This window comes from Salvelinus sp. IW2-2015, linkage group LG11 (assembly GCF_002910315.2).
Source record: "Salvelinus sp. IW2-2015 linkage group LG11, ASM291031v2, whole genome shotgun sequence".
Taxonomy (NCBI): domain Eukaryota; kingdom Metazoa; phylum Chordata; class Actinopteri; order Salmoniformes; family Salmonidae; genus Salvelinus; species Salvelinus sp. IW2-2015.
In genome coordinates this window covers 28,021,781-28,049,201 of record NC_036851.1, presented here as the reverse complement: position 1 = coordinate 28,049,201, position 27,421 = coordinate 28,021,781, and the positions used below count along the sequence as shown (strand labels likewise).

Below are 27,421 nucleotides of genomic sequence, written 5' to 3'. Positions count from 1 at the left end.
GTGATTCCAGACAATATTTCCGATTTATTAAATGTTTTACAGCGAAAACAAAATGTAGCGCTATGTTAGCATAGCCACAATAGCCAGCACACTTGGGCGCGCACGACCAGTTGATGCACGACAGATATATGAAATAACATTATAAATTGGGTCTTACTTTGGCTGATCTTTCATCAGAATGTTGATCAGGGTTCCTTTGTCCAGATGAGTCGTTGTTTGGAGTCAGGATGGCAACTGTCCCTTCTCACTTAGCATTGGCACTGGTCGACTGGCCGGATTTGTCAACGTTAAAAAATCAGAGCCGAAACACGGCAAAACTCCCGAAAAAATTCAAATAATCTGATTAAACTATATTGAAAAAACATACATTACGATGATATGGTCTCATTTATCAAATAAAAACCCAGCCGGAGATTGTTCCGTCCAAACAGCAGCAAAACAGAAACAATATCACTCCCAAGCCGCGCGCTTCAGATTCCGGAAGTGGTCGGTCACGTCAAAGAAATAGCTCTTATTCACCTCTGAACAAGATATTCACTAATATTTTCTCTCTCATACCTCTTGAACACCCATGAGCAAGGCGTACGGAGTGTACGTAGGGTCTTACGTATAATGACCATGTATAGGCATAACGTTGAAGCGAGCATAGATTTCTGACATTCTACTTCTTGGTCAGGGAAAGTGCTGCCAAATGACTTCTGTACCACTCAGAGAAAAAATTAGAACGGTTTTAGAAACTAGAGATTGTTTTCTATCCAATATTAATATTAATATGCATATTGTAAGAGCAAAAATTGATTAAGAGGCCGTTTGAAAATTGGCACATATTTTCCAGTTTTTCCAATACGCCCCCTGCAGCCATAACAGGTTAAATTATAGCCATGGTATAAAAGGGGTCATCAACTTAGGGCTCTGCGTGTTCTCTGGAAAATAATGCAACTCCATGGAAGGTCAGTTCCACTCCTGTAGCGTGTTGTTCCATGTTGCTCATTATTTTCCATAGAACGCATAGCACCTCGTTGATTATCCCTTACGTAGTGTCATGTAAAAGCATCACAATGCTCACTGTAAATATTGTTTTTATATTCCCCATGTAATGTTTGCAGCCATAGAACGTTGAAGTGTCATTTAACTGCATCATAATGCAGAAACCGTATTGGCCCAACTCTCTAAATACATGGCTCTGGTTGGGCTTGCAATTCATCTTGACTGACATCACACACGCATGGATGTGTGGAGCTGTGAGCATCTGCAGATTATTTCTTCCATTATAAAATATGCACCACTAGATTTTTACTCCCTTTCTAGCTCTGACTTTGCTGATAGCTACTTTATTGAGGAAAAATGTACTTACTATGACTGTGATATGTGGTTGTCCCACCTAGCTATCTTAAGACTATTGCACTAACTGTAAGGTGTTCTGGATAAGAGTGTCTGCTAAATGACTAAAATGTAAATGTAGATCATTCTGCAGGATTTTACCGTGTTGATTTGTTTCTCTCTTCTTTACACTACAAACATGAGTGCAACGACCTGCAAGACACCTACAACAGTGTGCTAAAAATACTTTCGTTTTAAAACTTTCCTGATAAATTATTTTTCATGGGAGAGAGAGATGAGTGACGAATTACGTAAGAAACGCTCCTCTTCTAGGTCCCGCCTTCGCTCTATCTCCATTGGCCAATTACACAGCTCTGCTGTCATTGGACAATTCTTGGTGGTCGTTTCTTGCTATCGGTGCCGTCTCTGGTTGGCTAGGAATGGCAAATCTTGGTAGCGTTTTGTTAGCGCACGGCAGAAATGTCCTAGATTCACCGTTGCCAAGCCGATAGCAGTTGTATTATATACTAGTGTCCTTCCTTGCCCTGAACAACCATGTTTTTGTTGGAGTTTGAGCAGCACCCTGTGGCCATTCCACTGCAGTCTTCGTTTCACATGTTGTACAGTCAAAGATGCACAACGGACTACATATTAGGAGCGCCGAAATAGCTCAGTTGGGAGAGCGTTAGACTGAAGATCTAAATGTCCCTGGTTCGATCCCGGGTTTCGGCAGCTGGTAGGAATTTCCTTTTTTGCCTTGCTTTCTTAATTTTCCTTATTACTCGGAAACTGCGACAGGTGCGCTGTGTGCACCTCGGTATATGTTTTTAAGCATGTTTTTAATTTAGCCCTTCTTAAAGAATTAAAGTTATTGTAAACGAATGGTGCTAATTTGGTAAGACTTTCGATCAACCCTGGTACCTGAATCCATGATGTAATAACGTTGCCATTCTATCATGTAATGAATCCAGCAAAAATACGCTTGTAATTTCTGTAGGCTACTGTCAATAAAGCAGCTTCAATAATGATGTTACAGGATTTCAGCAGGGGGCGATGTTGACCTATTCATTTACTGAGTTTCCACTCAGGGTGCTCTTTGACTGTGGCCTGTGTAATACCAGACAGACCATTCCATCTCCCTACTCACAGGAGGGTTCAGCTGTCTGATATTCATGCTTTACAATACAACAGAGCAGACGGTACTCACAAATACACTAAAACATTGTTTTATTACGACAAAATAGATCCAAGGAGGTTGGAGTTAAACAGATTACAGCAGTTTGGAACTAACAGAACAAAGTAAAGTAGCTTGACCCCTTTTCTCTTGGGTTCTTATTACTAAACCCAGATGAAGACAGTTTAATATGGGTTTTATTTGCATGGCCATTTGAAGCACCATTGTAACATGGGCAGGAACATTCCAGTGACAAAAAAAGTATTTATAATAGGTTATGAATGGACAACCCAGCCCAGTTGCAATATCTTCCACAGACCTCTCCCCTGAGATTCAACTCTGAGTGTACGATATGCACCCCGTCAAATACAGCAAACTGACTTTATATTATGCACACGTTTGAAGACACTCATATTACGCCTACTTACAACAGGTTAACTTATGAATAATTTACGATTGTAGGTTGCCGGTTTCTCATAACGCATGCAAACACACACACGCACGCACACACACACACACACACTCATCATGTCTCACCTGTCAATTCTAGGGGGCACTGGGTTCAGACTCTCTCTTTCACAGACACACACACACACACACACACACACCACAACACCCACACACACAACACATAACACACTGTCTCTTCCACTTCTCACACTTTATTGGCTTTCATGTGTTCCTCACGTGCAGTATACTGTAGTGTGTGTAGTCTACTGTGGGAGAGTGTCGTTCTGAGTGTGGTTGTGTTGATGATTGTAGCTGACAGTGTTGGTTGAACATCTTCATGAACAATTATTTGTGGGAGCAGAGCAATATGAGTGGATATTAGATTACCTTATTTTTGGTCCATCTCTTGTGCCACATTTGGGTGTAGGCTGCGTACATATTTGCCTTTCAGGGTTTGATTATACCCTCTATACCTTCTCATTGTGTTAGAGAGGGTTAATGTGCTAGTGTCTGTCAGTGTGTGAGTTTTTGGGCATTCACTCAGTCTGGCTTATTGTGAGATTTAGCTGAATCACTTTGGATCATCTCTCCATTGTGTCTATGTCTACCTACTCTGATATTCTGTTCTGTCGCTCCTCTCTTACAGCACACACACACACACACACACACAACCACACACACACACACCACACACACACACACACACACACACATCACACACACACACACACACACACAACACACACACACCACACACACACGACACACACACACACACTCAAAAAAATCTTTCTGTGAATAAGTTAACACTAAACAACACAAAGTGCTTTCCCACTGGGTGACAGACGTCTATTCCACATTGGTTCAATGTCATTTAATTTAAAATGAAGTGGAAACAACATTGATTCAACCAGTGTGTGCCAGTGGGTTGGCCTGTTTATTTGTTTAACTTTACTTAAGTTTAGTTTTGTCTCCCAACCTTTGTCGGTCATTTCCAAAGTCTTAAGTACATTTGCATGACCCTTTGCCCTGCATATGTTGGTGTTTAAAACCATAAAGTCCTGAAAGAGCTGCCAGCAGTTAGTCCACACGTGCGCAGGCCTAAAGCACTCTCTCTATACCGTCTCTTTAGTGACAGAGATGAAGGGGGTAGCACCATCCATATCAGACAGACACCCATACTGAAGAGAAGATAGCTGTGTCTATGTCAGTGTGTCAGTATGGATGTACACGTGCTGCTCTTCCAAGGAAAATACTGTAGCTTGTGTGTGTGTGTGAGAGAGAGAGAGAGAGAGAGAGAGAGAGAGAGAGAGAGAGAGAGAGAGAGAGAGAGAGAGAGAGAGAGAGAGAGCAGAGAGAGAGAGAGAGAGAGAGAGAGAGAGAGAGAGAGAGAGAGAGAGAGAGAGAGAGAGAGAGAGAGAGAGAGAGAGAGAGAGAAGAGAGAGAGAGAGAAGAAGAGAGAGAGAGAGACATGTTTATTCATGTCTGTGAATGCGCTTGTGGGCATAGTTAGATGCAGGCTAGATCATATGATGTGTGTGTTCTGTTAGTGTGGACTGTGATGATTGGTTGCTCTACTTTAAAATCACTCTGGCTGGCTGTAAAATGTCCATCTTCGTTATAACCCAAGCAAAGTCTGACTCCATATCTGTGTCCTCCAACAACTAGGGTCTTATAATGTAACAGTCTCCACCACTGTCCAACACCACGGTTGCGAAAGTCTCAAGTTGGCATCTTCCCCCAACACGTAACACACAATTTTTCACTGTCCAGACTTTTTCATTCCAAGTTTCAAACCGCCTGCTATTCCTCTCAGTATGTGTGTACAGTACATGCGGTTCTAAGCATGTAAGCTCCTTCTAAGCTCCTTACCCTCTCACCTATGACCTCTGACCTGAGAGCACCTGCTGGCAGTGGCAATGTTGATCTCCACGATCACGGTCAGGATGTGTTTAAAACTGTTACTCTTTTAGCTGCTGTTGTTCCTGTTTCTTAAAGGCCCAATGCAGCCGTTTTTATTTCAATATTAAATAATTTCTAGGTAACAATTAAGTACCTTGCTGCAATAGATTGCCATTATAAAAATAGCTTTTTAGCAAAAAACATAATTCTCAAGCAATAATTTTGTTAGGACTGTCTGGGAGTGGTCTGATTGGGGAGGGGAAAAGTGAAAACAGAGAGGTTTGGAATCTATTTGTTATTGGTTTATTAACCAATTTACCACACGGTGATGTCACTATGGAAAGCTGAAACTCCTATCCATGCAAACATGCTGATTAGAAGTTCCTGTGTATATTGTATTTTCAACCAGCAACTATCAGGAAATAACACTGATCACATGTTTTAACCTTTTACTGCAGTGGGCTAAATCAGGGTCACACAGAGGGATTATTGGTAGTCTTAAACAAATCTACTTTGAAACTAAAGTATACATCTCACACACATGGTTATTGGCTTTAAAAAAAGAAGACACCTGTACCATGTCAGATATATTACATTTTTATATTTCATCCCAATATTACACTTTATATACATCACAGAAGACTGAAATATAATAAAACTGTTTGACATAGAAACAACAATATGAAATAAAACACAGGTAAAACATGATTTTGACTGCACTGGGCATTTAAGACCAGATCCTGCATCCCTCCTGGTTATTGAGTGATTTCCCAAGGCACAAACACAAATACTGACCAGTCATATCTGTCTGTTTAATCTTTATTGCAGGGTAGGGTTTGGTTACTTACACATAACCATGTGTATGTGACTAATACAATTTGATTTGGGTAGGGTTTGTTTGTGCTGGAAGGATAAAGTACTGGTCTTCTGTTTCTCACACACAGACTTTCTCTTGAATTGATTGTTAGTGTACATGCCCTATGTATTATACTGGACTATTGAAGGGCCCCGTTGATGATGTGAAGACCTGTTAGCATTCAGTTCTAGGAGAGGTACAGTAGCATGATGACTCAGCTGGGGGTTCTTTATCCACAGGTGTTTAGATTCCCAAAGCACTTTATGTAACATTTGTTTGGCCAATAACTCCTCCTATAGAGGTGGTGTTTACAGTAGCTAGACTGTACTGTACAACTCCAGTGTTTATCTCCTACCACCATCATCAGAACAACTAGTAATGCCAGCAGCCTGCTGTGGGCAGGAAGAGGGGATACACTAATGCTATGATGGTTTGAATGTGAAAGGGCTGAGATAGAAGGGGTAGATGAGGCCTCATCAGCACAGATGTAAATTCAGTGTCACTGAAGCAGTGCACTTATCCACAGTCACTCAGCACTAACAGTAGAAATGGCTTTTCTAGTCTGTCCTGTGGGTCTTATAATAAGCCTGGTAAGCAAGGATAATAGCTCACACACAGCTGGCCTGACCTGCCCTTAATGTATACCCTTTGAATTGCTCTGTGGAGGATTGATCAGAGATACTGTCTTCTGTTGAATCATGTACTCTCAGAATCTCCCTGTATTTGCATGCCCACAGAGCCATTTGTTAAATGTCAGTCTAAAGATGTCTAGTCTAGTAGATTTAAATGTCACACAATGGTCTGAGTGGCTGAGCCAGCGAAGCGGGTAGAGGTACCGGATGAACCTCTCATTTCCTTCAGCAGAAGCCCCAAATAGGCCCACTTCCTCATAAACCCCCTCTATATCTTAATACACTTCCTCTATCATAGATCTGGTAGAATGAACTTGCGTAGACCCTATTCTACTAGAGAGGCTAAACAACCCATGTGCTGTAAACCATCCTTGTACTTGAGTAGGAGAGGAAACAGGATGGCTGTCGCCTAAAAGGGTTTGCTGAGCTAAGAGGCAACTAATGGTTCACTGTTGGAGTGGGTTGAGTCACTGACGTGATCTTCCTGTCTGGGTTGGCGGCCCCCCTTGGGTTGTGCCGTGGCGGAGATCTTTGTGGGCTATACTCGGCCTTGTCTCAGGATGGTAAGTTGGTGGTTGAAGATATCCCTCTAGTGGTGTGGGGGCTGTGCTTTGGCAAAGTGGGTGGGGTTATATCCTTCCTGTTTGGCCCTGTCCGGGGGTATCATCGGATGGGGCCACAGTGTCTCCTGACCCCTCCTGTCTCAGCCTCCAGTATTTATGCTGCAGTAGTTTATGTGTCGAGGGGCTAGGATCAGTCTGTTATATCTGGAGTACTTCTCCTGTCTTATCCGGTGTCCTGTGTGAATTTAAGTATGCTCTCTCTAATTCTCTCTTTCTCTTTCTCTCTCTCGGAGGACCTGAGCCCTAGGACCATGCCTCAGGACTACCTGGCATGATGACTCCTTGCTGGTTTCTGGAGGTCAAATGGTTCCTAGACAGGAGAGAGAGGAAGAGATAGGCACACACAGCCATGCACACAAAACCTCTGTGATATGTCTCCTATCCCATACTCTAGACATTCCACCTCTTTACTTTCAAACTAGAGCCTACCCACAGGGCACAAACTGGTTGAATTAACGTTTTCAATGCAATTTTCCAAGGTATTGTAACGTGGAATCTATGTGTAAAATAGACTGGATTTGCAAAAAGTCCTCAACATAAACTGTTGTTTTGATGGTGACATTTCAAACACAGGATTATGTCATCATGATAACAAATGTTAAACTTAGACTAACCTTGTATAAAATATGTTGAATTTGTACCTTTGAAACAAAATCAGATCTTCATCATTACATTCACTATCAGAAAAAAACAATAGGCTGGACAGCACATCCTACTACAGAGTTGATTTATAGCCACAGCTATCCCCATCCAGGGTTTAACCAAGCCCTGCTTTGCTTTGATATTTGTCACTGACTATTACCAATGTGCTATCGTGAGAATCATTTTTGAGAGAGCTCCACTTAAAAATGAAATAGATTTACCGTTGCTATCAAAGTCATTCAAAAGGGTAGGTTTAACAGAGCACATGAAATGTAACCATAACGTTACTTTATCAATAATTTATACCACCACATTGTTGAATACTCGTTTCTTATTTGTTAGAAGGACATTCTAGAATGGACATTAAGTAAGGGATAATCAGCGAGGGTCCATGCATTTTATGGAAAATAATGAACGACGTGGAAGGTGTGTTCAAAGATGGCTACCGTTGCATTATTTTCCAGAGAACGCGTAGGGCCACGAGATGATTTTCCCTTTTATACCATGGAAATAATTTAACACAATTACYGGTATAAATGTGTTAATTTGCTGTTAGAAATGTGTTCAACATCCACTGCAGTAGCTAGCAAGTTTCCTAGATAGCTACTGTAGTTGCTGTGGTAACCAAACAAACAAACTTGCTAGTTTAGCTAACCAAACCATCAGTTCAAGCTTGCCATTATGAAAATTTAATTCAACAATGACAATAATGTTTTCAATTCGACTTTTGCTCAAACATAGAACATGTAAGAATGAATTCTACGTGCAAATATACTGTGTATTATAGAGAAATAATGCATGCTCTAGAATACCCTTCAAGCCAATCAGAAACAACTATTCAACAATTCCATGGTATAAAAACAGATAACGGACAGATGGAAAAGATATCGGGACAGTTGGGAAGATATTGGAACACCTTGCAATCATGAAGCAATATGGGCCTACACATACAGACCGCACTTGATACAAAGTTACAGAATGCTAAACCAACAACTAAACAAACTGAAATTGGATACATTGTAAACACAGGTCTAACGAGGAAAAAAACGTAGCTAGCAAGCTAGCTAGCATTGTTTTCTAAAATATTTTTTTATTTAACTAGGCAAGTCAGTTAAGAACAAATTCTTAATTACAATGACGGCCTACCCTGGTCAAACCCTAACGACCCTGGGCCAATCGTGCGCCGCCCTGCAGAGACATMTTTTTTTTGAGCGTCTGATGACCTAACGTGGTGAGTGATGATCAATTTCTCCGGTCCCATCTGCCACTAAAGCTCTGAAATCCTCCTACATGGTTCTAGTTTGACCAGCTGTTTTCAGCAACTGATATTTTTGAATTCGGTTGTCATGTTGTTAGGTTTGTTATCATCAAACTATTTAGCTAGCTCCTAGCCTAGTGTTTGATATGCAATGCGATCTCCTCAAAATTAACAGTCAGTGTTGACGAGTGTCCTATGAGAAGGCAAACCTTTCTAGCTATGCTAGGCAAAATTGGGCATTATCAGCCTATTGTTATGGATGTATCCAAATGAATGTCAATAGAAAACAGTTACTTTGCTGTTATTCTGGTTGCAGAGGTTGTGACTGCAAGCAAGGGATAAGAACGTTGCCAGCGAGCATGGCAACAGAACAAAAAGGACAAATGACTGGGTCGCGTCCATAAATATCTAACTAATTGAACAAACCACTGATTCTAGCAACCAAAAAACTATTCATTTGCTTATAAAAAGGAACATATCAAAGATATTTTTCTGCCGGTAAATGTGTACTTTCAAATTGTTTTCTTTGGCAACTGTGGTATAAGTGGGATAAACACCTCCGTTCTGTACATTACCTTGGAAAAATGAACTCCACAAAGGGACGAGGTGGCTTTGTCGTCCATTATTTCCAAGGTAATGTACAAAACATCAGCCTTTATCCCTTACATTGTCACCATTTACTAGGTGTGGAAAATAGGAGTCAGGCGCAGAGAGCAGAGGGTTCAATAATAGACGATTTATTCTCTCCRTCAAAAACAACAGTTACGCCAAACACAGGGCGCAGCAACACTGACCCGCCCAAACACACAGGGCAAAACGATCCGGAGAGAAAATACATCCAACACCGACAGTGAACACAAAATAATCCCGCACAAACCCCAGCGGGCCTAACAGGCTTACATAGACCAGAAATCAAGAAACACAAAAGACACAGGTGCAACTAATAAGACTAAACCAACAGACAAGGGAAAAAAGGATCGGTGGTGGCTAGTAGGCCGGTGACGACGACCGCCGAGCGCCGGGGGGAGCCACCCTCGGCGGGAGTCGTGACATACATATCATTAATGATGCTATTTAGTCCTATGTAGCATTGAATAGTTCCTGTCTGGATTTGTCATAATATAGCTTGAATTCTATCTAAAAACAACAGATTTGCCTCTGGTGGGATATACAATGAAATGAATGTGTATTTTTCAGAATGTAAGGTACAGTTCAACATTAGAAAACGTCCTTCTTGGTCCGTGTGCTGTGATATAAGGGAAAAGGGTGTATTCTTATTTATCAGGATGCCTACACCTATGCTGTTATCACAGTAGGTGGCAACATAGGCCTCTTCAAATCAGCTTCACTTTAAATATTACATTTCTCCTTTTTTGAAATGCACTGTAACTCTTGCAGGGAAACCACATCTGCCGACAATCTCTTTAAGTGTTCAAGAACAATATGCCAAGGCAGCAGCTACTCAAAATTAAGTAGTTATTGTTGATAAAACGTTTACTGGAGACAGGAGATCAAGTGGAGACATAGGACGAGGTGGATATTTATATAATAAGGCCGTTTATTCACATGTAAAAATATCTTAGTAAATCGTGCAGCACGGCTCCTTCTGTCTGACTCGTATGGAATCGTCGGAAGAGGGGGCGCTCTAAACAGTTCATACAGATTATATAGGCAACAAGCAAAGTAGGTTGATCTTGTAGTCTGGCCTTCCGATTGGTCGATCTGGGTCGTGGGTAGTCCTGTCCGGGCCTGATGTCGACATTCCATTGGCTCTTCACACAATTCTTTGTCTTAGTCTCATCCAAAAGCATCCTGCATGTGCGTTTGTTTTCACAGGGCCCTATTCCTGGGGGAGGGGAGTGTGTGTGTGGGTCTGACAAAGTAGTGGGGGTATAGTGGGGATGGGTGCATGTTGTGTCAAGTATAGCTTGTGTTGAGAAGTTGTAAAACAAGTTACCAGTATCTAATACAATTTCTTACATTATATACAATTATAAACATTACATTATATTTACAACAGAGTTCACAACACATTGTGTTCCATCAGGCCACTACTCTACTACAACATATCTACAACACAAAATCCATGTGTACGTGTGTGTATAGTGTGTATGTTATTGTGTGTGTGTATGCGTGTGTCTGTGCTTGTGTCCCAACCTCCCATCTTTTCCCACTCTCCCTACCTCTCAGACACACTTACACCATCAATCTTTCGATTTACTCATCCATTCTCATTCATTCCCGCCCGACATATACCCTATGCATCCACAAACCCATTCTCTCCGACCCTCCTACACATATTCATATTCACCATCCCTCACATTCCCATTCATATACAAAAACACACACACACACACACACTTACATCCAAATATAATCTATAAATTAATAATTTACATCTCCATCTCAACCAAAAATCTAAGTTATAGAATATGACTAAATCAAATCAAAGTAGATTTAAAGTGCATTGTGGTTGAGAAGGAGATTTKAATTCAACATATCAATTATTAAAGTGCAGACAAACTGGATTTAAAGCTCAACAAAGTCAGTGGCACAGATCAAACTATCCAAGCAGTAGATTGACAACCAATTGAACATCACTTTTGAAATACAGTGAATAGCCTATTAACTTGTCGACAAGTTAAAAAATGATATGTTGGATTCACGTTTCCAACTCATGTCACGCCCTGACCTTAGAGAGCCTTTTTATTTCTCTATTTGGTTAGGTCGGGGTGTGATTAGGATGGGCATTCTAGTTTTTCTATTTCTTTGTTGGCCGGGTATGGTTCCCAATCAGAGGCAGCAGTCTATCGTTGTCTCTGATTGGGAATCATACTTAGGCAGCCCTTTTCCCACCTTTTGTTTGTGGGATCTTGTTTGTGTGTAGTTGCGTTCTGCACTGCATGTAGCTTCACTTTTGGTTGTAGTTTATTGTTTTTTTCGTGTTCATCAAATATAATGATGTACGCTTACTACGCTGCACCTTGGTCTGATTCTTCCGTCAACGAACGTGACAACTCAACCCCCAAAAATATGATAGGAGCTCAGATGGAACTATCCAATCAGTAGATACATCTGTAACAGTATTTATTTAACCTTGAAATAAGTAAAACATTCATGGGCACATTTCGAGGTTACTGTAACTATAAAAGTCTTCTAATGTAATCATAGAATGCGTGCTATTCAAAATCTCAGGTCTGTGGAGATCCTCACAATCGCTATAATAATCTGCTCAGAATCTTTTCTACATTTTTATTTCACCCCTTTTTTGTGGTATCCAATTGGTAGTTACAGTCTTGTTTCATCTCTGCAACTCCCGTACGGACTCGGGAGAGGCGAAGGTCGAGAGCCATGCGTCCTCTGAAACACAACCCAGCCAAGCCGCACTGCTTCTTGACACGATGCCTGCTTAACCCAGAAGCCAGCCGCACCAATGTGTCAGAGGAAACACCGTACACCCGGCGACCGTGTCAGTGTGCATTGTGCCCCACAATGGGACCGTGTCAGTGTGCATTCTTGTCCCACAATGGGACAAGAACATCCCCCTGCGTAACCCAGACAATTGTGCACAGCCCCATGGGTCTCTCGGTCACAGCCAGCTGCAACAGAGCCTGGACTCAAACCAGGATCTCCAGCAGCACAGCTTGAACAGCCTTTTTAATTGTACCTTTATTTAACTAGGCAAGTCAGTTAAGAACAAATTCTTATTTTCAATGACGGCCTAGGACAGTGGGTTAACTGCCTTGTTCAGGGGCAGAACGACAGATTTTTACCTTGTCCAGCTCGCAATTCGATCTTACAACCTTTCGGTTACTAGTCCAACGCTCTAACACTAGGCTACCTGCCGCCCAATCACTTGTGCTTGATCCTTTTCATTTAATCTCAAATAAAATCCAGGTCATTTGGTTGTGCTATTAAATGGAGCAGAGTGATAAACATTAAGTTGTTGTGAAATTCTCACGCTCCAAGGACAAAACAAGGCACTCACAGCCAAGGTAAAAATCCACAATTCCAACATGGATTGTCTACTCAGGGAAAACAGGGTGATGAAGGAGTCGCTACTAGACATACAAAGTCGTAGCATGCGTGATTTTTTTTTCTGGGATTCCTGAGGACGCATCCAATAATCCAGAGGGCGCGATCAGAGAATTCATGCAATCCACCTTGAAACTTCCTATAGAGACTGTAAAGAAGAAGGCTTTCCACCGAGTACACAGCCTTGGAGCTCGGAGCGATAAGATCAAGGGTCCCCGACCGATCATCGGAAAATTTGAACACTACCAACAAAGGAGCTGATAAAAAGCAGGGAAGGGAGCTTAAAAAGGACCAAATTCAGTCTCAATGACTAATTTCCAAGGGAGATAAACGACCGTCGTAAGAGACTGTATCTGATACAAATGCAACAAAGGGAGAAGGGTAAGCGTGCCTTTCTCATTGTGGACAAACTCTTTATGATGGACAGCTATTCCGAGACAGCTCCATAACACCATTGCTGTACTAAATCTACAGGGACTTCAGGTTACGAAAAAAGAAAGTATGGGAACTATAAAAATATCTGAACTCTATGAAGTGGATATGAACACACACGTACTCAATTACATGCTCGCTTACACATACGGACTTATACACACACACACACACACACACACACACACACACACACACACACCCAACACACACACACACACACACACACACACACACACACACACACACACACACACACACACACACACCATCACACACACCACCACCTGATCTCGCTCTCTTCTTCACTCTCTCTTTCTTCTTTTCTCTTCTCTCCCTCTCATTGTCGAGAACTGTTTTACAATGTAATATGTTTATTGTATGTCTATCTTTTTTATGTATTTGTCTACAAGTTTATATATGTTTACAACAAGCAAGGGAAGATATCAGAATAGGGGCATTGGGGAATATAATCATATTGTACGGAATACATTTGTACTGTAGTGAAGCCGTCTCTAGAGTAATGCAAGATCTCTTTCTGATCATGCGAAACATATTGCTATGGAAATGCTGGGATGTGTTTTTAAATTATGTTAAAGGTAATTTGATGCAACTATGACAGTGATACGATATGGATGACAATTACAACATGAATATTAAGGCTATTCACACTACATGTTACAACCATAGACACTCAACCATGCAAGTTGGCGGAGTTATTATCTAGTTGGACATCAACATTACAGTCTTACTCTTATATCAGACATTGTTACAACAGACAACTCAACTAAATCACATCCAATATCATACACATCAACCTACTCAGATTTACTACACACATAATATCTTGTCTCAATTTTCTAACATCTGTGGCATTGGCTCACAGGCAAACAGGCAAGGGAATAAAACAAATATTACTAGAACCTATTTCTTGAATTCTAAATATCAGACATTTGAAAGCTCTAATTTTGACCGTCATAATACCTCTGATGGCAGTAACTTTACAAGCACTAATTATGGTCATTTTAGAGTGAGAATAGTATCTAGTTATGGTAAGGGGTGAAATAAGTATAGCCGGTTTAGCAGATTATTAAAAAAAAGAAGATCCGTCTTTACATGGCTAAAAGAAAAGGAATATAACATATACTGTTTACAGGAAACTCACTCTACATCCTTATGTAGCAGTGTGATGTTGTTCCCCTAGATTATGCACCAAGTTGCACACAAGGACCAATTCAAATAGTCCAGGTCAAGAGGGGATGTTAATAACTTGATAATAATGATAATAATTCAKTGTATTTTTTTATTTAATTACAGCTGCATAGCTAATGTTTTTATTTGGTGTACAAACACTTTTTCATATCATGTGATTGTAAAAGTTTTGTATATTTTGGTTTGGCCCATCGCGGGTTATCTGTATTTCCATACGCCCTTATTGTTCTCTTTTGCCTGACCTTCGGCTAGCAAGGTATGTTGTCCTTGGCTCCGAAATTGTTTAATATAAAACCGTCATAATGTTACAGAATGTACTGTTTTGCAACCATAAGTTTGTTACAATGTGGATAATATAAAGATTTATGTTAACAAGTTTCACAAAGCTCGCTAACTAGGGTATCTATTGTAACTTGTGAGTACTTGGGACAGTGTTTGAGTGAGTGTCCATGTGCTTGCGCAGGTGCCTGAGAGCTGTGACTGCGCCAAGGGTTAACATAATGTGTGTTGTCTCTTCGTGTGCAGGTATGTCTTTTATTTTGTCCGAATTATGTTCTGTATCATTTTACTTGTATTGTATTGTATGGTGTGCTGTTGTGCATTGAATGTGTGCACGCAGCACATGTTATTTCCTTTTGATGTTCTCTTTTGCCTGACCTTCGGCTAGCAAGGTGCCTGAGAGCTGTGACTGCGCCAAGGGTTAACATAATGTGTGTTGTCTCTTCGTGTGCCGGGCAAATAAAAAATAATTCAGGAATTCAACTAGCAGACCTTCAGTTGTGGCGGCGTCCTAATTAAAAGTACACAACGCAGAACGAACCACGCTACACTTAGATGAAGTTAACTTCTTTTTTTTTTGAACGCCGTGTCTCCCGCTTGCTAGCGTAGTAACGACTACCTAGCAACTTCCCTGTTTCATCTATTGCTGTTCACTGGACCCTATGATCACTTGGCTACATAGCTGATGCCTGCTGGACTGTTCATTAATCACGGTACTCCATTTTGTTTATTTTTGTTTATCTGTCGGCCCCAGCCTCGAACTCAGGCCATGCGTGTAGTTAACTGACGSTCTCTGCCCATTCATCGCCATTTTACCTGTTGTTGTTGTTGTCTTAGCTGATTTCCTGTTGTTGTCTTACCCGTTGTTGTCTTAGCTAGCTCTCCCAATCAACACCTGTGATTGCTTTATGCCTCTCTCTAATGTCAATATGCCTTGTATACTGTTGTTTAGGATAGTTATCATTGTTTTATTTCACTGCGGAACCCCTAGTCCCTCTCAACATGACTCAGATATGTCTTTTGTCCCACTTCCAACACATGCGGTGACCTCACCCAGCATAACTAGTGCGTCCAGAGATGCAACCTCTCTTATCGTCACTCAATGCCTAGGTTTATCTCCACTGTACACGCACCCTACCATACCCCTGTCTGTACATTATGCCCTGAATCTATACTACCACGCCCAGAAAACTGCTCCTTTTACTGTCCCCAATGCACTAGACGACGAGTTTTGATAGCCTTTAGCCGTACCCTCATCCTACTCCTCCTCTGTTCCTCGGGTGATGTGGAGGTTAACCCAGGCCCTACGTGTCCCCAGGCGCTCTCATCTGTTGACTTCTGTAACCGTAAAAGCCCTGGTTTCATGCATGTTAACGTCAGAAGCCTCCTCCCTTAGTTTGTTTTACTCACTGCTTTAGCACACTCCGCCAACCCTGATGTCCTTGCCGTGTCTGAATCCTGGCTTAGGAAGGCCACCAAAAATTCTGAGATTTCCATCCCCAACTACAACATTTTCTGTCAAGATAGAACTGCCAAAGGGGGAGGAGTTGCAATCTACTGCAGAGATAGCCTGCAAAGTTCTGTCATACTTTCCAGGTCTATGCCCAAACAGTTCGAGCCTCTAATTTTAAAAATGAATCTCTCCAGAAATAAGTCTCTCACTGTTGTCGCCTGTTATAGACCCACCTCAGCTCCCAGTTGTGCCCTGGACACCATATGTGAATTGATTTCCCCCCATATATCTTCAGAGTTCGTTCTGTTAGGTGACCTAAACTGGGATATGCGTAACACCCCGGCAGTCCTACAATCTAAGATAGATGCCCTTAATCTCACACAAATTATCAAGGAACCAACTAGGTACAACCCTAAAACCGTAAACATTGGCACCCTCATAGATATTATCCTGACCAACTTGCCCTCCAAATACACCTCTGCTGTTTTCAATCAGGATCTCAGTGATCACTGCCTCATTGCCTGCATCCGCTATGGGTCCGCGGTCAAACGACCACCCCTCATCACTGTCAAACGGTCCCTAAAACACTTCTGCGAGCAGGCCTTTCTAATCGACCTGGCCCGGGTATCCTGGAAGGATATTGACCTCATCCTGTCAGTAGATGCCTGGTCATTCTTTTAAAGTAATTTCCTCACCATCTTAAGTAAGCATGCCCCTTTCAAAAAATGTAGAACTAAGAACAGATATAGCCCTTGGTTCACTCCAGATCTGACTGCCCTCTGTCATTTTCTGTATTTCTTTTTAAAGTCTTCGAAAGCCAAGTTAACAAACAGATCACTGACCATATCGAATCTCACCGTACCTTCTCTGCTGTGCAATCCGGTTTCCAAGCTGGTCACGGGTGCACCTCAGCCACGCTCAAGGTACTAAATAATATCATAACCGCCATCGATAAAAGACAGTACTGTGCAGCCGTCTTCATTGACCTGGCCAAGGCTTTCGACTCTGTCTATCACTGTATTCTTATCGGCAGACTCAACAGCCTTGGTTTCTCAAATGACCGCCTCGCCTGGTTCACAAACTACTTCTCAGATAGAGTTCAGTGTGTCAAATTGGAGGGCCAGTTGTCCGGACCTCTGACAGTCTCTATGGGGGTAGCACAGCGTTCAATTCTCGGGCCGACTCTTTTCTCTGTATATATCAACAATGTCGCTCCTGCTGTGGGTGATTCCCTGATCCACCTCTACGCAGACTACACCATTCTGTAAACATCTGGCCCTTCTTTGGACACTGTGTTAACAAACCTCCAAACAAGCTTCAATGCCATACAACACTCCTTCCGTGGCCTCCAACTGCTCTTAAATGCTAGTAAAACTAAATGCATGCTTTTCAACCAATCGCTGCCCGCACCCGCCCACCCGACTAGCATCACTACTCTGGACGGTTCTGACTTAGAATATGTGGACAACTACAAATACCTAGGTGTCTGGCTAGACTGTAAACTCTCCTTACAGACTCACATTAAACATCTTCAATCCAAAATTAAATCTAGAATCGGCTTCCTATTTTGCAACAAAGCCTCCTTCACACACGCCGCCAAAAATACCGTCGTAAAACTGACTATCCGATTGATCCTCGACTTCGGCGATGTCATTTACAAATTAGCCTCCAACACTCTACTCAGCAATCTGGATGCAGTCTATTACAGTGCCATCCGTTTTGTCACCAAAGCCCCATATACCACCCACCACTGCGACCTGTATGCTCTCGTCGGCTGGCCCTCGCTACATATTCGTCGCCAGGCTCCAGGTCATCTATAAGTCTTTGCTAGGTAAAGCTCCGCCTTATCTCAGCTCACTGGTCACGATAACAACGCCCACCCGTAGCACGCACTCCAGCAGGTATATCTCACCGGTCATCCCCAAAGCTAACATCTCCTTTGGCTGCCTTTCCTTACAGTTCTCTGCTGCCTATAACTGGAACGAATTGCAAAAATCGCCGAAGTTGGAGACTTATATCTCCCTCCCTCACTAACTTTAAACATCAGCTATCTGAGCAGCTAACCGATCGCTGCAGCTGTACACAGCCCATCTCTAAATAGCCCATCCAATCTACCGACCTCATCCCCATATTGTTTTAATTAACTTTTTTGCTCTTTTGCACACCAGTATTTCAAACTTGCGCATCATCATCTGCACATCTATCACTCCAGTGTTAATTTCCTAAATTGTAATTACTTCGCTACTATGGCCTATTTATTGCGTTACCTCCTCACGCCATTTGCACACACTGTATATAGACTTTTTTCTGTTGTGTTATTGACCGTACGTTTGTGTATTCCATGTGCAACACTGTGTTGTTGTTTGTGTTGCACTGCTTTGCTTTATCTTGGCCAAGTCGCAGTTGTAAACGAGAACTTGTTCTCAACTGGCCTACCTGGTTAAATAAAGTTGAAATAAAAAAATAAAAACGTTTTAAAAAGTTGCGTTGATAAAGGAATGGGGTGATGAAATAATTTTATGTCATGGACAAAGGAACTCAAAAGGAGTGATGATATTAATTATAAAAATGTCGATATGAATATGCAAATAGTCAGGAATGATTCGCAAGGAATGTGGATCTTTTTGAATATGAAAGTGGCCCAAAAAAAGATTTGGCTCGTTAATCTATATGGTCCAAATCAGGATGATCCATACTTCTTTGAAAACATTTATACCAATTTATTGAACTTACAGTCAACAAATGATCAAATCATTGTGGTAGGAGACTATAACACAGTGTTAAGTACCTCAATGGACCGTAAAGGTAATCACTCTACAAACTATCATCACCGTGCCCTTAAGGAAATCACAAATATTATGGACACATTAGAAATAGTGGATATTTGGTCACTAAAAAACCCCAACCTAGTGAGATATATACATGGAGGAGACATAATCAAGCTAGTCGTCTTGACTACTTGTCTCTTTCTCTCTTGCATCAAAGGTTAAAAAAGTTGCAGAATGCGATCGGATCATCATCTAATTGGCAATCACATAACTCTTAGAAATTTTTCACGTGGACGGGGATATTGGAAATTTAATCAAAGTTTACTGGAGGACAACTTATTTTTAAATATGACAAAATAGTTTATAACTGAATTTTTCCAGTATAATATAGGTTCAGCAAATCCCCTTATTGTTTGGGATACCTTTAAAATGTACCTTCAGAGGTCATTCAATTCAATATTCATCAATAACAAAAAAGCAGTTTCTGGCTAAAGAGACAAGACTAACAAGGGAAATCCATTAACTAATAGTACAGGTAGATAGCAATAAAAACGATATTACAGAGATACAAAATAAGTTAGAGGGAAAACAAAAAGAACTTGAGGAAATTATTCAAGAACAATCTAATGTAATACATTACAAAAATAAAGCAAACTGGATGGAATATGGAGAAAACTGCACAAAATTATCCTGAATCTCCAATACAGGAACACTAACAAAAAGAATTTGCAGAAACTCGTTACTGACGACGGTGTCATCTATGATTCTCCGAATTATATTTTAAAAGAGGAAGCTAATTAATTTAGGCAGATGTTCTCTTTTCTGTCTCATCCTCTCCCACTGAATGAAGATTACGGTAAGGAATTCTTTCTAAATAATAACAAATGTACAGAAAGATCATTGCGAAGGCCAAATTACAGAAGAATAACTTTTTGAGTCTATTACATCCTTTCAGTCTGGAAAAAACCCAGGGCTTGATGGCATACCGGTAGAGGTATAGTTGAAGTCGGAAGTTTACATACACCTTAGCCAAATATATTAAAACTCAGTTTTTCACTATTCCTGACATTTAATCAGAGTAAAAATTCCCTGTCTTAGGTCAGTTAGGATCACCACTTTTTTTTAATGAATGTGAAATGTCAGAATAATAGTAGAGAGAATTATTTATTTCAGCTTTTATTTCTTTCATCACATTCCCAGTGGGTCAGAAGTTTACATACACTCAATTAGTATTTGGTAGCATTGCCTTTAAATTGTTTAACTTGGGTCAAATGTTTCTGGTAGCCTTCCACAAGCTTCCCACAGTTGTTGCGTGAATTTTGGCCCATTCCTCGTGACAGAGCTGGTCTAATTGAGTCAGGTTTGTAGGCCTCCTTGCTCGCACACGCTTTTTAAGTTCTGCCCACAAATGTTCTATGGGATTGAGATCAGGGCTTTGTGATGGCCACTCCAATACCTTGACTTTGTTGCCCTTAAGCCATTTTGCCACGACTTTGGAAGTATGCTTGGGGTCATTGTCCATTTGGAAGACTCATTTGCGACCAAGCTTCAACTTCCTGACTGATGTCTTGAGATGTTACTTCAATATATCCACATAATTTCCCTTCCTTATGATGCCATCTATTTTGTGAAGTGCACCAGTCCCTCCTGCAACAAAGCAGCCCCACAACATGATGCTGCCACCCCTGTGCTTCACGGTTGGGATGGTGTTCTTCGGCTTGCAAGCTTCCCCTTTTTCCTCCAAACATAACGATGGTCATTATGGCCAAACAGTTCTATTTTTGTTTCATCAGACCAGAGGACATTTCTCCAAAAAGTACAATCTTTGTCCCCATGTGCAGTTGCAAACCGTAGTCTGGCTTTTTTATGGCGGTTTTGGAGCAGTGTCTTCCTCCTTGCTGAGCGGGCTTTCAGGTTAGGTCGATATAGGACTCGTTTTACTGTGGATATAGATACTTTTGTACCGGTTTCCTCCAGCATCTTCACAAGGTCCTTTGCTGTTGTTCTGGTATTGATTTGCACTTTTCGCACCAAAGTACGTTCATACTTGCGTACTATTGCTTGTAGAGATGAACGTGGTACCTTCAGGCGTTTGGAAATTGCTCCCAAGAATGAACCAGACTTGTGGAGGTCTACAATTAGTTTTCTGACGTCTTGGCTGATTTCTTTTGATTTTCTGCAATGTCTCATTGAAGATCTAGATAACCTTTCCTGCAACCATGGAGAGGTAATCACCTGTCTATTTATGGAAAAAATTGCCCTGATTAACTCCTTAGTCATATCTCAGTTTATTCACTTACTTATGGCACTGCCTACTCCTGATGATTTGTTTTTCAAATCATATGAGCAAAAAATATTTCGCTTTATCTGGGACGCTAAACCAGACAAAATAAAGTGTGCCTATCTATATAATGAATATGAATTGGGTGTGTTGAGATTATTAAATATAAAAGCACTAAACCTCTCTCTAAAAGCTTCACTTGTTCAAAAGTTTTACTTGAACCCTAAATGGTTCTCAAGTAGATTACTAAGAAAAGCTCATCCATTGTTTAAAAATGGCCTTTTTGCCTTTGTGAAGATTGCCATGTCTCATTTTTGATTCATTGAAAATGATACTTTTTTCAAAATATCTCTCTACAATTTCAATTTCATCCCCCTGAAAAGATAGAGCAAATATTACAACAAATATTATGGCTGAACTCAAATGTGCTGGTTGATAAAATACATGTATTTATGGGAAAGATGTTTGAAAAGGGTGTTTTGTTCTTAAATGATATTGTAAATTGGAATGGTAGAGTTATGTCCTTCATGGAGTTATCAGAATTGTACGGGAAGGTCTGCTCAATCCAAGAGTACAACCAATTGATTACAGCATTACCCCAAAAATGGAGGAGGCAGGTGGCAGTGGAAGGAGGTAGGAAACTGGTCTGTCTGCCCAATATAAAGGATCAAAACTGGCTGAGAAATAAACATAGCATAAATAGGAAAGTATAACAGTTTCATTTGAGGACCATTATGTTGACATCTGTGCCATACAATAGTTGGGAAGAGATTTTTGATATACCGATTCCATGGTACAGGGTGTATGAGTTGATATATAAAACAACGCAAGATTCAAGACTTTGTGCTTTTCAGCTAAAATTATTATAATTTATAATTATAACCAACAAAATTTTGAATATTTGGGGCATAAAATCATCGAAGCTCTGCAGATTTTGTTGTGAGGATACAGAATCAATAGACCATTTATTTTGGTATTGCCCTCAGGTAGCCTGTTTCTGGTCTCAGGTTCAGGAATGGCTGAAAATGCATAGCATTGATCTAAAATTGACCCTAGAAATAGTACTGTTAGGAGATCTGGAGACCGGGTCAGTCAATTACTAATATACTAGTACTCTTAGTAAAAGTATTTATCTTCAACTCGCAATCTGTGGAAACTATTCGATTAGATAGATTAAAATTATGTGTTAAACATCACAGCATGTGGAATTGGAGACAAGTGGGAGTTGAGTTGTTGTGTGGTAGATAGAATGATGGTTAAAGATAAAAGTAAAAAAAAAAAAAGGCTACATAAAAYATTAGAAAAAGTATGTTTGAATGACACTGAGGGGCAGTGTTTTTACAACTAATGCCGGTTTGCCTGAGGCTGATGCCGTGCAGGTGTTTGTACATATGCATATACACACACTCTCATTCAAGTAAACGCATACAAGAACACACACATACATGTAATAGTGCAAGACATGCACAGAAACATATACAGTTGGCATTGCTGTTATGATTTTAATTGTCCTTAATGTCCTTTGGTTTTTATTTATAAATACATTTTATTTAAAAAAAATATAGAATTATTTTTTTATATATTTTTTAGCATTGTTGTTTTCTGTTTTCTTCTGTCTTTCTCTTTTTTCTCTTTCGTTCATTCTCTTGGTTGTTGGTGAATTGGAGAGGTTCTTGGGGGGTGGGGAATGGAATTAATTGTATTTTTTATTTTCATTTTTCTTCTTGGGGGGGGACTGTGGGAGGGGTCTCGAATGGTTGAGGGACAGCTATTGGGGAACTGTGGGGGGGATCTTGGAGGGTTCGGGTTCACATTTTTTGACCTGGTGGTAGATCTGTCAACGTGCCATTGAGCAGGGCATTGACCCTGGATGCTTCTGTGTGTCGCTCTGATTGGGAATCTGTTGGATGACTGGTATGATGTAGTTGTTGAGCAGCTTCACTTCAAGTATATTGTATGTTTTGGATATTCAATAAAAAAWAATAATAACAATAATAAAGTTGTATAAATAAGCACATTTAGCCGTGAAAACACATTTAGGTGAGAACTAAACCAAAACCAAGCAAAGTTTTTCCAATGAAATGTGGGGTTTTTAGATGGTTGAAAGCATAGTGATAACATGCTGGGAATTCTACAAACTTTTGGCTGTCATTTTAAGTGGGTGAATATAGGTTGTAATCTCATTGCTCAATGTCTCAACCAAATTTTACCCAATTGTGCATGTTGAAATTACGTGGCGTGCCCAGGGGGTAATACTCTCATACAACAGCCCACACACAAACACACACCCACATATGCGCACACACCCACTCACATGCACAGACATGCAAGAGTGCATGCACACACACACACCACAAATGTTTTTTCCCTGAGCTGGCAGCAAGAGCACTCAGCAGCCTATAAACAGTTTGTTCACTGACTCCCTGATGACAAACACACAAAGGCTCCCTGGTGACAACAGGACTGCTGCACAAAACCAGGTCTAGACACCCACACCACAACTGACTGACTTTGCTTCCAGGAACTACAGAGGTGACATTTTCTGGTACCATAACAAAACACATAATACACAAAAATACGCAACAACAACATCTAATGGAGGTTTATGTCAACATGTTGCAGAGCTAGTCAGTAAACAATTAACTTAGTTTACATCAAGCAATGATTGGGTTAAGTTTTCTAGCCACAACAGAAATTCCCTTCATCCAAACACAGGTATGTGCACTGACTGTGAACTCTGTGAAAGTTGAGCTCTCACTAGCCAATCACACGCCAGATGTACAACATGTTCTTTTACAGAGCGACCAAAATAATAGATTCCTGGAAGTTCTCTCGACATGTTGTTTTGGCAGGGGTGGGTTGAGGGAGAGAGATAAAGAGAGGGGGGGGGTGGAGGGTAAAATGGTACCAAGCCAAATTTTCCAACACTGACATCTTTGAGACTTCACGCTCAATGGAAATGGATTTTGAAATGCCACATACAGATGTAGGATCTTAATTTGAGCCAGTTTGCTACAGCAGGAAAATATTCCTGCAGTAACAGGAAATGTCCATTATTATTTTATTATAATTATTTGAAAAAAATGGGGTTGATATATTTTTCGTTAGGGCAAATCAAGTCTGACATTTTAAAGTGTAAATTATAAACTTTTGAAGCCTATTTAAACCTTGAATACACTACAAGTTATCATTTCCTGCTGTCCAGGAACATTTTCAGCAAAAAAGGAGTGATCAAATTAAGATCCTACATCTGTAGACCAAATGTGTATTCAATAGTGAATTTAGCTTTAGCACTGAAACAGTATGATCTTAAAGAGACATAGACAATTGTTCCCTGTTGGTTTCATTAATTCAGTGTCTCTGGGCAAGCCTGTGGCACAATGAGTGTTCATTCAGTTCACCACTACATGTAAATCTGAGATCACCTCCATCATCATCATTTCACTTACATTTTTAGCAGACACTTTATCAATAGCAACATGCAGGAGTAATTAAGGTTATGTTTCTCGCTCAAGGGCACATTGACAGATTTTTTGGATTCGAACCAGAAACCTTTCGGTTACTAGCCCAACGTAGAGTGGCAGCATATTCTGTTTTGTGCTGTTTGCTGTGTATCAGTCAGTGCATTGAACTTGGAGTCAACCTTTCTTCAGTTAATCAGTGTGTGTTAATCTGTACCTTTAGATAGTGCCATGGAGATCCATGTGCTTTGTCCCTCCACACCCTGCAGCAAGACAACCTTCCACCAGCAGAAAGAACAGAATGTGAGTTATGTCTTATTTGTCTGCAACTGAGAAAAATCATCCCATTGTGTAATGAATCTGCTCCATGAGAAACATATCTGACCCACACACACTCCCACACACTCCCAGCGGGCAACAGAGGTGCATTGTTTCATTTTGTAATCCATCCACTCATCTGTGGCGTATCAGTGATGTGCAACTCATTTCAATTCTGTTTTCCATACAGTTTTGTATTCTGCATTAAATCAGCATTGAAGTTGAGTTATTGGAGAAAGTGCCCAAACCCGTCTGGCACATATTTGAAACATGGACCAGAGGAGGCTGCTGGGAGAAGCTATAGGAGGACCGGCTCATTGCAATGTGTCACGATCGTCTTGCGGTGAGAGAGGGGACCAAGGCGCAGCGTGTGAAAAATACATCTTCTCTTTCTTTTAGAAGATGAACAAACGAAACAAAACAACAAACAGACGAACGTGAAGCTAAGAAAGAACTAACTGCACACATGCAACATAGAACATAGACAATTACCCACAAAACCCAAATGCCTATGGCTGCCTTAAATATGGCTCTCAATCGGAGACAATGAACCACAGCTGTCTCTAATTGAGAACCAATCTAGGCAGCCATAGACATACAAACACCTAGACAAGACACTGACCCATTAAACTTACAAAACCCCTAKACAATACAAAAACACATACATTCCCCATGTCACACCCTGACCTAACTAAAATAATAAAGAAAACAAAGAATACTAAGGCCAGGGCGTGACAGTACCCCCCCCCCAAAGGTGCGGACTCCGACGCACAACCTGACATTGAAGGGGAGGGTCCGGGGTGGTCCTTATTATGGCGGCGGCTCGGGTGCGGGACGTGGCCCCCACTCCACCATTGTCAATCCCCGCTTTGGTGGCGCCTCTGGAGCGGCGACCCTTGTAGCAAGTCCCGGGACTGAAGACCATCCCAGAGGGCGCCACCGGACGGATGGGTAGCTCCGACTGAGGGGTAGCTCCGGACTAAGGGTTAGCTCCGGACTGAGGGGTAGCTCCGCGACTGAGGGGGTAGCTCCGGGACTGGGGTAGCTCCGGACCAGGGTGCTCCGACTGAGAGGTAGCTCCCGGACTGAGGGTAGCTCCGGGACTGGAGGACGGCAGCTCCGGACTGTGAGGACGGCAGCTCCGGACTGGAGGACGGCAGCTCGCGGGACGGACTCGGACTGGAGGACGGCAGCTCCGGACTGGAGGACGGCAGCTCCGGACTGGGGGACGGCAGCTCCGGACTGAGGGACGGCAGCTCCGGACTGAGGGACGGCAGCTCGGACTGAGGGACCGGCAGCTCCGGACTGAGGGACGGCAGCTCCGGACTGAGGGACGGGCAGCCTCCGCGGCACTGAGGGACGGCAGCTCATGGCGGCTGACGGATCTGCTGCTCATGGCTGGCTGACGGATCTGCTGCTCATGGCTGGCTGACGGATCTGGCTGCTCATGGCTGGCTGACGGATCTGGCTGCTCATGGGCTGGCTGACGGATCTGGCTGCTCATGGCTGGCTGGCGACTTTGGCTGCTCCTGGCTGACTGGGGCTCTGGCAGATCCTGGCTGACTGGCGGCTCTGGCAGATCCTGGCTGACTGGCGGCTCTGGCAGATCCTGGCTGACTGGCGGCTCTGGCAGATCTGGCTACTGGCGGTTCTGGAAGATCCTGGCCGGTTGGCGGCTCTGGAAGATCCGGCTGGTTGGCGGCTCTGGAAGATCCTGGCTGGTTGGCGGCTCTGGAAGATCCTGGCTGGTTGGCGGCTCTGGAAGATCCTGGCTGACTGGCGGCTCTAGCCGCTCCTGACTGACGAACGGCTCTGACGGCTCGTGACAGACGGGCGGCTCTAATGGCTCGGGACAGACGGATGGCTCAGATGGCGCTGGGCAGACGGATGGCTCAGATGGCGCTGGGCAGACGGATGGCTCAGAAGCGCTGGCATACGGATGGCTCAGAGGCGCTGGGCATACGGATGGCTCAGATGGCGCTGGGCAGACGGATGGCTCAGATGGCGCTGGGCAGACGGGCAGTTCAGGCGCCGCTGGGCAGACGGCAGACTCTGGCCGGCTGAGGCGCACTGTAGGCCTGGTGCGTGGTGCCGGAACTGGTTACCGGGCTGGGGACACGCACCTGAAGGCTAGTGCGGGGAGAAGGAACAGGCGCACTGGACCCTGGAGACCGACATTAGGCCTAGTGCGTGGTGCCGGAACTGGTGGTACCGGCTGGGGACACGCATCTCAGGGCTAGTGCGGGGAACAGGAACAGGGCATACTGGACCCTGGAGACGCACATTAGGCCTAGTGCGTGGTGCCGGAACTGGTGGTACCGGGCT

At 42.2% G+C, this 27,421-nt stretch overlaps 1 long non-coding RNA gene and 1 other non-coding gene across 2 annotated transcripts in view; both read left to right on the top strand.

Moving 5' to 3' along the window:
• LOC139028380 (uncharacterized) overlaps window positions 1-27,421 on the top strand; it is a 112,001-nt gene that overhangs the window by 66,720 nt on the left and 17,860 nt on the right. The window lies entirely within an intron of this gene.
• Window positions 1,980-2,052, top strand: trnaf-gaa (transfer RNA phenylalanine (anticodon GAA)). The gene has a single exon. It is a non-coding gene; the product is annotated as a tRNA-Phe (tRNA).